The 17,610-nt window shown below is 43.7% G+C and overlaps 1 protein-coding gene and 1 long non-coding RNA gene across 4 annotated transcripts in view; one reads left to right on the top strand and one right to left on the bottom strand.

Moving 5' to 3' along the window:
* The window catches only part of Gm32840, a 62,793-nt gene extending 55,532 nt beyond the window's left edge, over positions 1–7,261 (bottom strand). Inside the window, exon 1 of the long non-coding RNA XR_875626.2 lies at positions 7,166–7,261. This is a non-coding gene — a long non-coding RNA (predicted gene, 32840). The remainder of the gene's footprint in view (positions 1–7,165) is intronic.
* Positions 1–17,610, top strand: part of Slc38a4 (solute carrier family 38, member 4) — a 61,141-nt gene that overhangs the window by 4,556 nt on the left and 38,975 nt on the right. The window contains exon 1 of one of the 3 annotated variants that reach the window (XM_006521351.3): positions 1,313–1,451. The exons of the other annotated variants lie outside the window; for them this stretch is intronic. The gene's annotated coding sequence lies outside the window, so the exon portion shown is untranslated. Of the gene's footprint in view, positions 1–1,312; positions 1,452–17,610 lie in introns of those variants that run through there. 3 annotated transcript variants of the gene reach the window in all.

The following is a 17,610-nucleotide window of genomic DNA, read 5'->3' as shown; positions in this document are numbered from 1 at the left end:
TCCCCGCTCCCCGCTCAGTTTGCCCAGTTTGCCGGCAGATCTACTGAAGAGTCTCCTCTCAGCAAATGCTCACTGCTTGCTATAATCTGGGGCAGACATTTTGTAAATCTTTCAGCTTTCTGAGTTTCCTCAGTCTTGAAGTCCTGTTAGTTTCTGAAACCTTGTGAGATGTCCTCTTCCCTCCTGAGGAGAGCACTTCAATTCTGAGGGAAAAGCTATACACACACATACATATACATACACACACACCACTGCCACCACCACCACCACCACCACCACCACCACCACAACGAACAACAACAACAACAACAAAATCCAAAAAACAAAACAAAAGAAACAAACAAAAACTACCACTACTGAAATGAAGGAAATTATGGAGGAAAGAAGGACTGAATGAGTCTTGTGTGGGACAGTCTGGCCTCGGGATGCTGCCATCCCCTGAATGGCACAAAGATGGTGTAAATTTTGTTGACTGGTGTCGTGCATTGCCATACACATCCCATATACTTGTCACTTGGTCCGTATTTGTTGAATGAACAAAGAAAAGAAATTATTCTCCTCCTCCTCCATCTCCTTTTTGAAAATTCCTCTGCCAGTATTTGTTCTTCAAATAAGCACTCCCGTGTTTAGCTCTCGAAGGTCTGAGCATTGCCAACAGTCAGTGTGTGAGTTTATAAGTTACAGTCACTGCATCTGGCTAGGGAGTTCGAGCCCAAGGCCGTTGGCGAGCTGAGCTTTAGGAGTGCACGTCTGGTCTGTGTCACGTGGGTGTTCTGGGTTCACTCTATGGCTCCTCTGTTTTGTACTCGAGTGACCTTGGGCAAGTTGGCTTGACAGCTTCACCGTTTATCTGTGAAACTGGAGAACACACTGGTTCCCACATCACGGGCCCTGTGGGAAGCAGACAATTTCACATTTGCAAAACACTCGGAGTCCTACACGGGGCTTTGTAATATTTGGGCTGTGGAAGATGCATTTCCAAGTAACAACAGTGCACACCTTAGAGATGACAGGGATGGTGGACTTAGCCTGGTAAACACTGGGTGTACCTCGCTCTCTGCAGTCAGCCATGGCTGTGACTTCCTCACGCTGAGCCATTGAGAGTCTTGGCTCTGTCTTACCTTGCGCCTGAACTTTCCACCTGCCCAGTGTGCCTGCTGTTTGTCCTGTCCTTTTTACTCTGCGTCATTCGCTCCTTTTTCATGGCCTGCTCCTCGGGACAAGGACTTTGCTCTTTGTTTTGGCATAATTTTATAATACCGGGCACATTCTGGGTGCTATAAAATGTTGAAGAAGAAAAGGGAGGAACCGGCGATTCACCCAAGATAGCTTGGCCCTATGGCTGCACGCAGCACTACTGTTGAAGTTCCAGCAGCCCCTGGGAAGTCCTCGAGCCCAGCATGAGGCTCCGGGTGGAACAGGAGGACCAAAGCAGGATACTGCATACACAGGTTCGCCAGATGCCTTTGCTAATGACTGGGTGCCTCAGGGAGAGGGGCCAGCAGGGGTTGGGGAGGGGGAGTGAACTTGACAGGGTAGTGTGGGAAAGACCTGCAAAGGGGAGTGGGCGAGGGAGGCATTCACTGGGCACAGAGGCTGGAAACTCCTGCTCTATGTGGTGTACATACACAGGCTTGGGTCTCATTTGTCCACAAAGTAGGGACCTGTTGCACCTATGCGGGGCCTCCCTAAAAGCTGTGTGACCAGCCTGACCTTTGCCATTAGGTAATGTCACCTAAGGGTTGGAGTTTCCAGCTGGGCTTTTCCGGATGCTGCAAAAGCATCCGGTTGCCATAGTGTTAGCCGGACAGAACTGCTTTGTACTGGTCCGGGATGCACTGACTTTGCTCTCGCTTTCTAAGGAATTTTGTTATAACAGCATGCTTTAAAAACACAGCAGACTTTCTTTTTCTGTCTTGTGAGTCATTTTGCTATCATCTAGTTATCCTTTCTACAGAGGGGAGTTCGTACTCTCCTGGGAATTCTCTATAGTGATAGATTTATAAAAGCTTGAGCAAATGGGACAAAGAGGGCTGGGCATCGTCCTCAGATTTCCCTCAGAAACCGTCCCTCCTGTCTCATTCCCCCCTCCCTCCCATCGGATGCTGGGGATTGATGGGGATTGAAGAGAAGGCCTCATGAATACCAGACTCAACCCAGGGCCATAGAGTGCACCGCCAGCTTCCCTCCCGGCTTTCTTTAGTAGTTACATTTGACACAGTCTAACAGCATCAAAACCAGGAACTTGATATTGGCTGGGTGGCTGTGGTCTCTGTCGTTTTATCACGCACATGTATATGCGCAACTGTAACCAGCCAAGATGCAGAACTTGTGCGGCTACCATCTTAGACGTGGCCTATGCTGGCCCTTTATTACGAAGTCCATCTCTTTATCCCTGCCCCTGGGAACTAGGTGTTTTCTGTGGATTGCTTATTCCTTTCCATAAACGGAATCATCCTGTATGCTCCGTTTGAGACTGATTTAGTCTACTCTCTATTCCACTCTTAAGACCCATTCGAATTGCTATAGAAACCAGTAGTTTTGTGTTTTCTCATTGCTCACCCTGATTACCTCAGGTACTTACATAGTACCACGTTTAAAAAAAAAAAAAATCTGTGAACATTCTTGTTTAGCACACCATGGAAGAAGCCACAGGTGTCTAAGGGAGAGAGGTCGTTTCAAATAGTGCCCAGAAGAGTTGGGGTCCTCTCACCTTCAGTCAGTACCCACCAGACAGCTGTACACCCCCCCAGTGAGGATCAGGAGAAAAAGGTATACAATACTGTCCAAAAGAGTCTGGAGTTTGGGACTCCACATGTGGACTCCAAACTGTTGTCAAGTCCCAGCAGTATGTGAGATCTGACCCAGATTAGCCTCCATGTGGTTGCCCTTCTACAAGCCAAGGGCGTGGTCCTGATGGTTCCTGCTGCCAGATAAAGATTCCTTAGTTTATACCTGGTAAGAGGAGGAGGAGGGGGTGGGTCACGTGGTGACCACACAGTCTAAACATGGCCGACTGTCTCTACTCACATAGTACGTGCGTCCTTTCACTGACAAATCTGTCTTTTCTTACCCCTTCTAAATGTCTTATTTTTATGTTTCATTTAAAATAAGCATGAGGTACTGGTGGTTTGCCCTCTCTTCTGGATCCTAACTACTGAGAAGTGTGTGTATGTGTGGGTGTGTGCTGCGTTTGTATGCTGTGTATGTCCTGTGCGTGTGTGTGTCTGTGTGTCCCTGTGTCTGTGTGTATCCGTGTGAGCCTATGTCTTTCTCTGTGTGTATGTATCTGTGTGTCTCTGTCTGCATGTGTGTGTGTGTGTGTGTGTGTGTGTGTGTGTGTGTGTGTGCACTCCACCTGTGGCAGGCTAATTACCTCAGTCCCATAATCTTCTTCAGTGAGCGTCTGTGGTAAATCAGAGACTGAGTATTGGCTTCCTGTACCTGTGCTCAGTCCTTCACTTACTGGATTAATGATGGCAGTCATTCAAAAGACATGATAGGAGATGCAAATATATCCATCACACTTCCTAACACTGCAGGCTTCATTGTTTGTTTTGTTTTGTTTGTTTGAAACATGATAGGAAGGGTGTTTGGTTTTTCTTTAAAGAGAAGAAAAAGAGTTTTCTGAAGTAAATGTGAAACTTCTCAGCACAAACAAAAGCCAAGTGTAGGCTGTGTGATTACTTTCAAAGTACCTTGTGGTACTCTCTTGATATCTTATTGGAACCATTTCCTGTTGGTAGACTTTAGGAGGCGGGCCTGTCTGGAGCAAGTGGGGTCAGCAGGAGCCTTTCACTCCCTGTCTGCTTTGAGCATTTTTATCCATCCTGTCTACACCATGCTGTTCTGCCTCAGCACAGCCTCAAGGCAATAGGGGAAAGAGATCATTATTTGAACCTCCTGGAACTGTGAGGCAGAACGAACCTTCCCTTTGTTAAAGCTTGTTGTTTTGGGTAATTTTGACACTTGGACAGAAGTTGACTAACGCTACAGTGCCCAACGCAAAGTAGGCACCAGAAGATGATTCCGTGTGAGGTCTGCTTCATTCCCCTCATCGGTTTTGGGTTTGGGCTATGCCACTCAAATCTTTCTGAGCATCAGCTGCCTAGCTTCTAAGTTAGGGTAATAATAATTCCCCAGAGGTAAGGAGACGACTGTCAACGCTATGGTTTTACCCGGCAGGAATATTTTCATTGTCACTTTTGTGATGTCTTTAGTTATAAGGACTTTTCAACCGAGGTGGCCATTTTTAACAGGTTATGGCCTAAAAGGAGATACAGACCCCCAAATCTTAACCATTAGGCCTTTGGTGTCTGCCACTCCATCATTAGAGGGACCGGGGTCTTTCTAGCTCATGCATGGACATTAAGAAAGAAAGTATCTTCCTTTTTTAGGTCTTAAAAGATATGCATGGCATGATGCATGTTGAATTTTGGATAAGGAGTAAGTTATACCTGGATTCTATAACAAGCAAACTAGGCTCTGGCTTCTTCCAGCAGTGAAGAGCCATAGAAATGTCTCCTCACTGGGCTGACTGGTTTCATCCACAAAATACCAAATGACGATGCTTTCCTACAAAGTGGTTGTATTCCACGGAGCACAGCTTCAATCAACTCCAGGCTGTCTCTATGAGTGCTCTGACTGGTGATACTGAATAACCCCTTTCATGCTCTGAGCTACAGAGCTAAAGTTGGTTTGTCTGGGTCACAGCATACATTTAAAAGAAGCTGTGGTACTTTAACCATCAGAGGAGAATTTGAGGAGGAGGCTAATGTCACAGCTTCTAACTCAACCCTATCCCTTGAGTAATTTCTCTCTAAGTGACAGGAAATCTGTGCTTACACGAATGTCAACGTAACATTCTCCCAAGAAGCCCTTAAACTCTAGCCACTGAGTGGGTTTCACTTGGATATATATGAACTTCACAATGCCATCATTATTGTGTGTGTGTGTGTGTGATGTGTTTGAGGTTGGAGGTGGATGGAGGACTCTGAGGACACGTGTCTCTCCTCTCCAACACATAGTTCTTAGGGTCGCCAGGCTTGTGCAGTGAGCTCCTTACCTGCTGAACTATCTCTCTGCCCCCCATGATCTGGTATATAGAGAAATCCTAAAGACTCCACAAAAAGTGTTACAACTAGTAAATAATTTCCATAAAGTTACAGGCTAAAAAGTCAGCTTATGGACATCAATTGTTAACTACACTACGCAGGTAATATCCCAAAAGGAGTTCAATAACAACTCGTCCTTAAAACCATACTTCAGTGAAGTATTTAGGCATAAAGTTAGGCTGAGAAGTCACAGGCTTGCAGTAGAAAACTGTAAAACACTGATGACAAGAATTGGAGGTGACAATTAAGTGTGAACATGTCATGGTTTCATGGGTGGGAAGCTTCATGTTACTAAAATGTTCATAGGACCCAAAGTAGCAGAGTAAGACTGGCCCTCAAAGTTCCACTTACTTAAAATGAAGAAAACAGAACAAAACAAAAAACAACAACAAAAAAACCAAAACCAAAAAAGCTAAAACCTAAAACCAAACAGAAAAACAACCATGAAATTCCTGCAGTACCACAGAAGATTCAAAATAGCCAAAGTGACAAAATTAGAGGCATACTTCTTGGTTTTGAAACATATTACAAAGCTTAAGTAGTTAGGACTATGTGGTGTTAGCCATGTGGATAGCCGCATAGATCATCAATAGACTAGAACAGAGATCCCAGAGTTAAATCCACACAATAGGGTCCATTGATGTTCAACATGACTGACCATGATACACACCAGAAAAAAATATTGCCTCTTCAATAAATTGTGTTGGGGAAAATTGGTAACTACACAGTAAATAATAAAATTGTGTTCCCGTCTCACAGCGTGCGCACACACACACAATCTTAAAATGACTTTAAAACATGACCATACGGCATGAAACTAAAATCTTGGAAGAAAACATAGGTTGGAGGGTTTTTTGACTTTGCCTTTGGCAATGACATCAGAAGCACAGTGAGACGACATTAAGCCTAAGAATCTTCATCATACAGCAAAAGAAATGGGAGGAAGAATGGGAAAGAAAGTTTGCAAACTACTTATCTCTAAAAGAAAGAACCCAACTGATAACGGGCCAGAGTCTTGAAGACAGTTCTCTAAGGGAGGCCACACAGTAAGCCAGCAGCGCCACAAAGATGCTGTCCTACTACTCCCCATCAAGCAAACACAGAAACACAGTAAAGTCCCCCCTCACACCAGTCAGAGCAGCAGATTCAAAAGGAGAACCCAGAAGATAGCAGGTCCTGTCATGAATATGGAATATGCTGTTGCTGCTATGAAAGTCATGAAAACAGGGCAGGGGTTCCCCTAAATTAAAAACTAGTCTACCATGTTACTCAGCAGCCCTGCTTCCTGGTTATTTATTCCAAAGAATTGAAATTGTGATCTCAGACAGGAAGCTATACCCTCATTTCCTGGCAATGATGGTCGCACTCACCAAATTACAGAACAACCTGTGTGTCCCCGGACAGGTGGATGGTGGAAGAAAATTTGTCACTGTGTACAATTAATTCTTTTTCAGGCTGTGACAATGTAGAGGGTACTGTGCTAAGTGAAACACACCCAGTTGTTCAAGGCAAATCCTGCAGATTCCACTTGTCTGAGGTCACTAAAATATCTCAAGACAAAGGTCCCGTAAAATATACTAGCGGGTTACTAAGGAATATGGGGAGTGGAACTGTGGGGGCCCGATCAGCTGATAGGAAGTTTGAGCTCTCTCTGCAAGACTCTGAAGCTCTGCTGAACGGCCCTGCACCTGCAGAACTCCTTAGGAATTAAAATATTGTCAACACTTGTTTGATATAAGCAAATATTCAGATAGTTCTTTCAAACACTGTCCAGGTATGCCTGGTTTCCCTCCCCTATACCCCACACCGAGCTCCACCCTGGGTCAAAATTCAAGCAGGGCCCATGCTGGGCTTAATGCTCAAGGCCCTGTGAATGCACACAGTCTTGCCCTCTCACCTTGTCCCTAGCAATTTATTTGATGACGGAACTCAGTGATTGGTTGTATAGCATTACCCATATTTTAAAAGAAAAGCTAGAATTTTCCTTTCTTTAGCCTGTTGCCGGGAGGGCTGTTCAGCCTATAATTCTAATTTCCCCAGTATCATCCTACCTTAAGCTTGCGGTTTTCCTGACACGTCTTCAGGATGTGGGTGACCGGGAATGCACTCTGAATCAGGTTTCAAAATGTGTCCTATTCCGCTCACCAGAATTGTTTGTTCATCTTCCCCAAAGATTGCAAAACGTAGCGTGTAATAAACCCAAGGTGTTGTTTTGACTTAAGACCGTGCTGTGCGGCCGTGCTGTAAAAGCACTCTTGTTATTGATGTGTACTGGAATATATTTATTCTGAAAATACAGCCCTTATAATAGTAGCGTGAGGGGGAATGGCTCATTAGATGGAGTAAGACCGGGCACGCTCAACTGTACAATGGCAGAGCCTACACAAAAGGGTATTATTTTATACTACCTACTTTTACACAAGATTGAAAATGTGTGAACTAAAAAGTAAAGCCGCGTCATGCCATACTATCCGAAATTAATGAGGCATTTTGCAAATTTATATGTTTTGCCAAATATCATTTTTTTAAAAAGCAGAGTTACGTGTCTAAGGAGCAATGGACTTGCTTTTCTCAAGCTGCAAACCTGTTTTGCCTAACGCAAGTCAGATTTCGACTTTGAAGTCAGCGTGTAAGTACACAGAGATGGAGAAGTGGCTTGGGATGTGTGAGCCTCACACACAGTTGGCTCCCGGGTTTGGTTGTAGCTTATACTTAAGCTGGGATGCTTTGGGCTGAAGGTTTTGCAGATATAACAGTTTGACCAGAGGTAAGACTTCAGGTTGCATCTCGGTTGGCGAGGAAGGAGCAGTCACATTGCAGAAGGGTGGCCATCTGTGACCTGGGATGCCATTTTCCACACTCCACATAAAAGATCTGCCTTGAGAGGCAAAGGAACAAACGTCTACTTAGATTCAGGGCTAGTAGGCTACTTAAAGTTTCTAGAAGCTTCTTCATATTAAGCAAGGAACTTAGTCATGTTCTTGAGCTCACACCTGGACAGAGAGCATGCAAGACATAACAACTTTAATCTATGAGAGCAGTGTAGCACCCGGGGGCTGGGGTTGTGGACCAATGGGAGAGCACTTGTCTAGCATTTCAAAGGTCCTAGGTCCAACCTTATCACCAAAACCAGAAAGACAATGGATAACAAAGACCGCACCCCAAGAGTGTCCCTGAAGGTGAGTATGAACTTTCAATTGCTGGAGCTCCTGTTGCCATATTAAAGTATGTAAAAAAAAAAAAAAGATTCATTCTATAATTCTAGTCTTTCAGGAATCTGAGACTCCAATTCTTCTACGCTGTTACCTCCTTCTAAGCCACTCAAAAAAAATATTACTCAGAGCGAAAACTAAATGTATCTCTCCCTATGAGATAAATAAATGCCCACCTCCATGTACATACATATGGAGTTTTAATTTCCATCTTTGTGAAGTCCCCTGTAAATAATCAGAAAACTTTTTACATTCATGAAAATACACATTTTTAAAAATGTTTCTCTTATTCTTCACCAAAATAGAATAGGGAAAACAAAACCAAAAAACCCCTAAAACTATAGCAGTAACATGTCCAAGCAGAAGGATTCCATCTGTGAAAAATAATGAAAATGATAACTATAATACAGTTTTAAAAATCATGTTGTCTGAGAGTAAGTCACTACAGTGCTACACATTTCTATCCTGAGAGATACCTAGTTTGCCTATATGCTTGTATGTTTCTTTAAAACCATTCTTCTTATCTTAGAAACATGCAGGTTTGAGTTGCTGAAGTTGCTATGGCAAGTTCATATATTTTGTTAAATTCCAGGCCAGAGTAAACAGACATGACAGCAGCCAGGGCTGCGCCGTAGACAGTCAGCCTATGGTACAGATATCCTTTACAAATATGTTTTTTTTCAACCTATAAAAGGTTAGCTGTTCAAGAAGTTAATCAGGCCAATGGCTGGGTGTTTTAAGGGCTCACTGGGGAAGCCATTTGTCCCAGTGTCTGTTAACATTCCAAATCAAAACTCGAGGAGTGATTCATGAAACGCTGGCCCCAACGCCTGGGAGTTAAACTCACCATCTGGATTTTAGCCAAGGACGTGGAATGAAGTGTTTGCATTGGAATTCAGTGATTTTATGTATAGTCAGTGATTGGAGTCAAAAGTAATCCACTCCTTGGGAGTGGGTGGATTCCCTTAAAAACATTCAATTCAATGCCTGCCACGTCACACAGGCCAGATAGAGTTAGACTACATGGTCAGCAGTAACTGAAATGTGTATTTAGTTTCTACTCCACTCAGTGTGTTGTAAGTTTTTATATAAATTCTTTCACACACACACACACACACACACACACACACACACACACACACACACACACACACAAAGTGGAGAGGGGAAGGGAGTATTCTCTGTAGTCTCTTAGAACCCTTTACAAAGTCACTTTTTGTTCCCAAATCTACTTAATCCATGAATGGTGCTGTATTTCGTAGACCATTACTCTCAAGCAGCCTTCCCCTGTGGAGCACTTCTTCTCGCTACCCTCCGTATGCACTAAAGGCTCCTGCGCTGGGCCCATCTCACTGGGCCAATAGCAGAAGTGAGAGGGACGGCTTGATGTCCTCAGAACACAGAATGCAAGTTGCATGCATGCACTCGGCACTTGGAAAATGTGTCTTCATTCATCTTTGCGTCTCGAAGTTTTGTCAGACTCACCAACAAGAGTGATAACAGGAAGCAAGACCCAACGGTCCCTACCCTGCAAGTCCGTCAGGACATGTGTGCATTTAAACACTGCTAAAAGACAGGTTCAGAGATATTTGCACCACGGCTCTGTTCTGTTGCACATGTTGGTTAATATTAAACAAACACACATTGCAGGCCATGTCTTCTTACAAGGTTGTTTTCTGAGGTTCCGTGGGTCAGGGCCAAAACCCGTCTCTTTCCAGCTTTCCGATGGCGCCAATCAATAGCCTAACGGGCAAAATAGCAGAGTGGCTAGCAGCGGCCCTTCCAAAGAGAGACATGCTGATGGACTTAACCCTATAAACAAATTGGCAAACATCACATAACTCATATAAGCAAACAATAAAATACCTTAGTTGGAACACTAAACTGTTAACTCATTTAGCTTTCAAAGTAAGCTGGTACCAGCTTTGCTAGATCCAGTTAGAAAGAGAAAACTGGGGTTCCATATAGTTACAGGGGTTCCGTTCATTTCAGAAATCCTTTTATTGTTGTTGTTGATTTGGGTTTTGTTTGTTTGTTTGTTTTTGGTTTGCTTGTTTTCTTTTGTTTGTTTGTTTTGAGGCACTGTTGCTGTGTAGCGCAGGCTGGCCTCAGACTTTTGATCTTTCAGCTTTGGTCTCCCACGTGTTGGGATGACAAGTATGTGCCACCATGCCCAGGTTGTCATACTCTCTTAAGCACGAGTCGGAGGCCCATGAATGATGCTAATAGCTCTTTAAAGGCATTTGTAAATATACCGTACTCACCATGTGCCAGATGCCCATCAGAACACCATGTAGACATTAGATCAGCTAATCCTCGTAACGGAAGTGTGAGGCGGGCATTGTTTCCCCTGTAAATCAGAACACTGAGGGAAGGGAAGAGGTCAAGAGAAATAGCAAACAACTTGCCCAAAGCCAGAGTGCTAATAAGCGATAGAGACTGGAGTCGGGTCTAGGCAGGAGTCTCTGGAGAACGCGATGTGATCTGTGCTCTTGCAGAAGGCAGACGTGTAAACGCATGTGTAGCTCAGCATGTGAGTCTGTCTCCAAGGACGCACGAGGCAGAAACACAAAGGAACAAGGTTTTAGACCTTGTCTTCAGCTCCTGGGGCCAGGAGGAGCCAAGTGGGGCTCCCTTCAGAAGCACTGAATGTGGACGCCAGAGTCACCACGCTCATGACTTTAGCCAGTCTGTATTTGGTGAGGCTTTGGGAATATAGGGAGACAGTAGTACATGCGTTACATACATGAGAGGCAAAGAAGCCCAGCTTCTGTGGACAGGAAGTCCTACAGTGTCCAATGAAGAAGCTACACAGAGCCTTCTGTATAACAAACACAACGCAAAGCTTCATAGATGAATGCACGCCTACCTACGTTAATATCATGCATGCCAGCTCAATTCTTAAATACCCCGAGAATTTCAAAGCTTATGACTCTTCATAGTAAAACACAGCCGCTCATTAGAAAGTAGAAAGAAAGCTAACCAGGGCCAAGGAGGCAGGAAGCTCTGTTCTATACTCCAGGTGCCTAATAAATGCTTGCTGATGGAACGAGGTAGATTGACTGAAAGCGGGGAAGAAGAAAATGCACTAAAGACCACGCATCTCTTCCTTTTGGCAAAAGTTTTAACGAGAAGAGTCAAATTGAAATATTTAGAAATCAAAATTCTACGCCGACAGAGATTTGTATCTTGGTCATGTTCCTAGGGAACAAACATTTTGGCGACTCTCTGATTTCTATGTAAGTACAGTTACCACTTACTCATGTTAAAACGTTTCTAGTTTGGTGACAAAAGGAGCGTTATTAGCAGAAAGACCTTTACTCATGCGTACCGCTTATTTTAGAGTTGTGAATTTCAGTTTTTTAGTTCTTCACCTAGAGAGCGTGGTATGTAGTCTCTACTCAGTGGTTCTGAGCGTTGCCCTAGGACTTGCACATCTTTTAAAAATGACTTCTTTCAGATTTTGGGATTACAATATTGTCACACCATCTCTCCCTTTCCTTCCCTCCAAGCCCTGCTATCTATGCTCTGTGCTCTCTTTCCAACTCATGGCCTTTCTAGAATTAATTGTTGTTACATATATTCCTAAATATATGTGTATAACCTTTTCATTTCATCTGTTGTTTTCAGGGGTGGCCGTTGGGTGTTGGATAACTAATTGACATACTTATCCCGAGGGAAACTATGGCCCTTGGCTCAGCATCCTTAGAACCATTGCCTGTTGCATCTCTGTGTGGGACTGAGGCATCATGGGCTTTTCCCATCCACATTAGCATCTCCATTGCTCTTGCCCTTGTCTAGCTCATGATTCTTTTTTTTTGGGGGGGGGGGTTCGAGACAGGGTTTCTCTGTGTAGCCCTGGCTGTCCTAGAACTCACTTTGTAGACCAGGCTGGCCTCGAACTCAGAAATCCGCCTGCCTCTGCCTCCCAAGTGCTGGAATTAAAGGCATGCACCACCATGCCCAGCTTAGCTCATGATTCTAAGAGGCCATGTTGGTGAGACATCATGACTGCTTGGTGGCTATCAAGTGGTTATTCCTAGTGTGTGGAAAGAAACCTTATAAATAATTTCTAAAGGCAGGTTTGGATGGGCAGCTTGAATCAATGCCTTTAATAAAAACTTTTATTCATTCAACATTTATACAGTGCCAACTATAGCCAGGCATGGTCTATTATTATTCAAAGCAAACAAGGTGGGTTGTTTATAGGTAATCTAAATGGGTTGTCTAGACAGACTTAAACCATTCCCCAAATATATTCCCTAAATATACCATTAGTCTGAATGACTCCCTTCTGCTGCTAAAGGAAGATTAGTACTATTAATTTTATATTTGCCCTCTAGAGTTCTCATTTGTTTTATATATAATATATTCTTTATATATTATTTTGAGACAGTTTGTATAGCCCTAGCTGGCCTGAAACTCACTCTGTAGACCAGGCTAGTCTTGAATTCAGAGATTTACCTTCCTTCCTCTTGCCTCTTCATCCCAAGTGCTATGTATGATTAAAGGTGTGATCCACCACCACCATCACCACCACCACCACCACCATCACCATCACCTGGCCAGAGTTATAGTTCTTTAATAAAGTAACGCATAGAACACAAAAAGCTGAGTTAGGTTGCCAGCTTGGGCACTGCCCAACTCCTTTAGAGGAGAGCAGTTTGTAAGTGGGTGGCCCTGTGAGGGCTCTGAGTGAAGTGTGGCCACACACTGGGGTTCTTGGAACCCAGCAGGGAAAGTGATCTCTGTGTTAGAAACCTGTGTTTCTTCCACTGAAGAGACTCACTTCAAGACCCCCCCCCCTCCCTGGTTCACTGCATGAAGAACATCAAGAGCTCTACCCCTGCCCCCACTGCTTCCTACCTCCACCCCATCCCCACCCCATTTAGGTTCCTTTGAACAACTCTGTCTGCTAAGCATGTGTGTTACTTTTCTTTTGCTACGTGTAAATACCTGAGGAAAACCAACTTAAAGGACAGAAGAGTCCTCTGACTCATGGTTTGAGACATCTCTGTCAGCGGTCACTTGACTCTGACTTCTGGGCAGAGTGAGGCAGAGCACCACGCAGAAGAACTCGTGGTAGAGTGCAGGGGTTCACGTCGTGGTCAGAGTCTGACAGAAGAAGAGGCCTTAGGCAAGATACACCCTTCGCAGGCACATCCTGTGACCAGCTGCTTCCTTCAACAGCTTCTACTGAAGGGCGGTGCACGCCTTTATTCCCAGCACTTGGGAGGCAGAGACAGGCAGATCTCTGAGTTCAAGGTCAGCCTGGTCTACAGAGTGAGTTCCAAAACAGCAAGGCTACAAAGAGAAACCTTGTCTCAAAAAAAAAAAAAAAAACCAACCAACCAACCAACCCAACCCAAATCAACCCAACCCAGCGCAACCCAACCCAAACCAACCCAAACCAACCCAAAACCAAAAAGTAAAAATAAAAGACCAGTTTCTACCACCTTCTAATAATAATATGATTTGCTGTATCAAGGGGTTAATCCATTGATTAGGTGAGAACCTCATGAAAACCCCACCTCTAGGCACTGCACACTGTGGACCTAGCTGCAATATAGAAGCCTCATGACACCGTTGCAGCAGAGAATCCTAAGTTCCGCATTCTGTGGATGCTTAGAGGCCAGCCTCCATGTGGGCCTGGCTAGCAGGGACACAGTCTTCTACAGCCCAGATCCAACTGTCACTATGTATGATGGCCCATTCCTTTCTCAATTCTTGCTGGGAGCGCCTAGCCTACTCACTCACAACCAATCGGGCCATAGTTTAGAGATCTGCTGAGGGCCCAGATTCCAGCCGACTAATAGCAGATTGACAAAGTCCAGTAGCTAATAAAAATTACAAAGCTAAAGTTATTTTAGAAAATTTGTTTTTTTTATAAAGGAAGCACACATGGGGATGGGGAAGGAAGCAATGGGATTTAGTGGCCTGTGACCCAGAGCAATGAGATTTGTTGTTGCTGTTGTTGTTGTTTAGAGCATCAGTTGCTATTAACTTGAAAGACAACAAACACAGCTCAGCTCTATTTATGTCAGTATGAAGAACAGAAATGGGCAGAAGGTTAGTTGTCTTGTATATAATGCTGTAATTACGCACCTTTTAGTCATACTGATTCATCTAGTAGGTATTTTTATGTATCTAATCTATGTATGTGAAGTATATTATTTATGTGTGTGCTTATGTATATAATCTACATGTATGATGTGCATCTACATGCACGCATGTGCCAGACACACACACACACACACACACACACACACACACACACACACACACACACACACGTCAGAGGGTGGGTTTGTTCTTCACCTTTCCCCTTGCTTAAGGTCATTTCTTTGTTGCTGCGTACACCAGGTCAGCTGGCCTGAGAACTCCTGAGGATTCCCCTGCCTCTGCATCCCATCTTGTCAGAAGCACAACAGAATTACAGAAGTGCATGCCCTGCCTGTCATTTTGAGATCTGAAGCCAGGGTCCCCACACTTGCGTGGCAAGCCCTTTACCCACTGAGCCATCCCCACAGCCCTCCGGAAGGAATTTAAACGGCCAAGAATTGCTATTTCAAGCCAGCTTTTAAAAAGTCTATTTTAATATTTAGGATTTCCATTGACTGCCTACGTTTTAAATTCCCATAAATGTTAAAGACCTTGTTGCTTTTATTCACCTTATCTATTTGAGCAGAAGCCTAGACTGAGTTTGTGACACCTTTTCTTTCCTCTGTGATTTCAACGTGAGTTTGAGAAATGAGACAGGACAGAAAGATCTGTTTCCAAGGGGAAAAACCAAAAAAATATCAAGGTCATAGACTATCTTCTGACAAGTACTTCTGTCAACTGAGGCTAAATACAATTTTCTGCTTTGGTCGGTGGCAAAGTCAATAAATTTGTCAACCTTTACCAAAGCTGTTTGCTAATTTTGCAATGTAGCTGTTGGTTATTCAAACATTTCTAAAATAGCCCATTGTATAACCGTGGAGGTGGCATAGGCTGCATTGGAGAGAGGCGAGTGCCATCGAGTTCAGAGTCTCCTCAGAAGTCCCAGGCCAGGTTGGAGCCATTCCCTTGGAGCATTTACAAGCAAGCATCAGCCCTCTCCCATCCCGAGCCCTAGACTCAGAAGGCCTTTGTGGTCTCATATTTGCGAGGGTCATAAATGTTGACTTTTGGAGATTTCATTGGATGACGTTATCCATACAGTAATTTACAGTGTGTGTGTGTGTGTGTGTGTGTGTGTGTGTGCTAAGAACATTAAAAAAAAAGATGAAAGGGCCCCCACCTAGTTCATTGCATTCATTGCAGAATTCCACTGGGCAGAGACATCAGGAATCTGGAAGAACCAGCGGGGGAGCTCTAACAAAGTTGTGAAACTTACGGGTGGGTACAACAACAACAGCAACAACAAAAAAGTCCTGAAACTCTAAATCTTAAAATAGAAGCACCTGCATTGCACTACATTGTAAAAATCCTCTTTCAGATTTTGTTATATTAAATATATTTCCTGCTTTCGAAAAAAAAATCTACTGTGCAGATATGCCATGGACACGTGGCACATTCTAGAGGGGACCTGGAATGGAGCAGGAAGAGTGGTGGTTAAGTAGTATGGGTGAAACCACGAGTTCCAGCTCTTGGGCTGCAGTGGATTTAGAAGGATCAGCAGGAGTCCCAGGTCATCTTCAGCTATATAGCAAGCTGGAAACTAGCCTAGGTTAAACAAAGGGAAGAGAGCAAGAGAGACAGGAGGGGAGGGAGGGAGGGACAGAGAGGAGGGAGGGAGGGAGGGAGGAAGGAAGGAAGGAAGGAAGGAAGGAAGGAAGGAAGGAAGGAAGGAAGGAAGACAGAAGGAAGCTCAACCATACTTTTCTGTTTACAATTAAAGTAATGTGTGTGGCTCTTGAAGGTAATATTCAATTTTGTATTTTGTTACTTGGTTTCTTCATTATTATGTAAGTTTAGGCAAGGACTAGAGAAGCATGGGAAGATGCCTGCCAGGCGGTGGTGACACACAGCTTTAATCCCATGAGTTCAGGGCCAGCCTGGTCTACAGAGTGAGTTCAAGGACAGCCAGGGCTACACAGAGAAACCCTGTCTCGAAGGAAAAAAAAAAAAAAGAGGAAGTTAAGTGAGACAGACATGGTAATACAGACCCATAATGCCAGAGCTTGAGAAGGTAGGGAAGAAGGAGGGTCACAAGTTCAAGGCTAGCCTAGGCAACATACAGAAACTCTATCTTTATAAACAAATAAGTTAAATAAATACATAACATATAGCCTAGGAAAGTTAAAAAAGAATAGAATAGAATAGAAAAGAAAAGAAAAAAAGAAAAGAAAAGAAAAGAAAAGAAAAACAGAAGCAAAAAGGAAGGTTGGAAAACAAGAGAAATTAAGGAGGGAGCCAGAAAAAGAAGTGTGTGGTTGGAAGTATGAGAAAAGGTGTGGCTGTTGAGAAAGGATTAAAAAGTAACCACTTTTTTTTTTTTTAAACTGGGTCTTTGTGTCTTTCCCGACTTCGGCTATAAGCAGACTCCGTTCCACGTGTTATTTTGTTCCAGGACTAGTGTCAGAAATTGAGTTACAGTCAAGACACGAACAAGAGGCTCCCTTCTTCCTTCCTGTTCCTGGGCAAAGTGCTGATGGGATTGGGCTCTGGTTGCTCTGTTTGTGTTTTGTTGACCGATTTTAAGCTGCTCCTGCCACAGTCCTTTGAGGATATTGTTGCAGCTGAAATTTCCCTACAGGATACTTTAGTTCTTTTAAACACCAGCAAGACAAAGTTTGATTCAACACACTGACAAGTTCTAAGTTTCTTGTGACTGGATAGTTTTGTGCTTTCAATTAATAACATTTTCTTGGGACACGAATTTTAGGATCTTTTCTGTGTGAAGATAACAGCCAAAAAAAAATTTTTTTTTTTGGTTTCAAGTTTCTTGTTTCTCTTAATACAGTCATATAAAATTCCTAGCATATATCATGAGCTAGAAAAATGATTTAAAAAAAACTTTCAAGGGAAAAAAATGTCAAATTCCTGTTGACTTCTATTTGAATTTTTCTATTTGTCTCCCTTTTGGTCATCATTTTCAGACAGGCAAGTTAAATCCCAAACCATCTTGTCAGTCACCCTTGTCTCCACCTCCAGCTCCACCCACCACCTCTCTGTGCAACTTCCCTGCCAGCTTTATTGTGAAGTTTCAGGGCCTCTCATCCCAAGCATCTGACTTCCCAGACGCCATCTTCTTCCATCTGGATTCCTTCATCCTGTTCTCCTGTCGGGGTCAGAAGGTC

The sequence above is a fragment of the Mus musculus genome, chromosome 15 (genome assembly GCF_000001635.26).
Source record: "Mus musculus strain C57BL/6J chromosome 15, GRCm38.p6 C57BL/6J".
Classification (NCBI taxonomy): domain Eukaryota; kingdom Metazoa; phylum Chordata; class Mammalia; order Rodentia; family Muridae; genus Mus; species Mus musculus.
The sequence above is the reverse complement of the archived record's forward strand: the minus strand, read 5'-3'. Positions and strand labels throughout refer to the sequence as shown.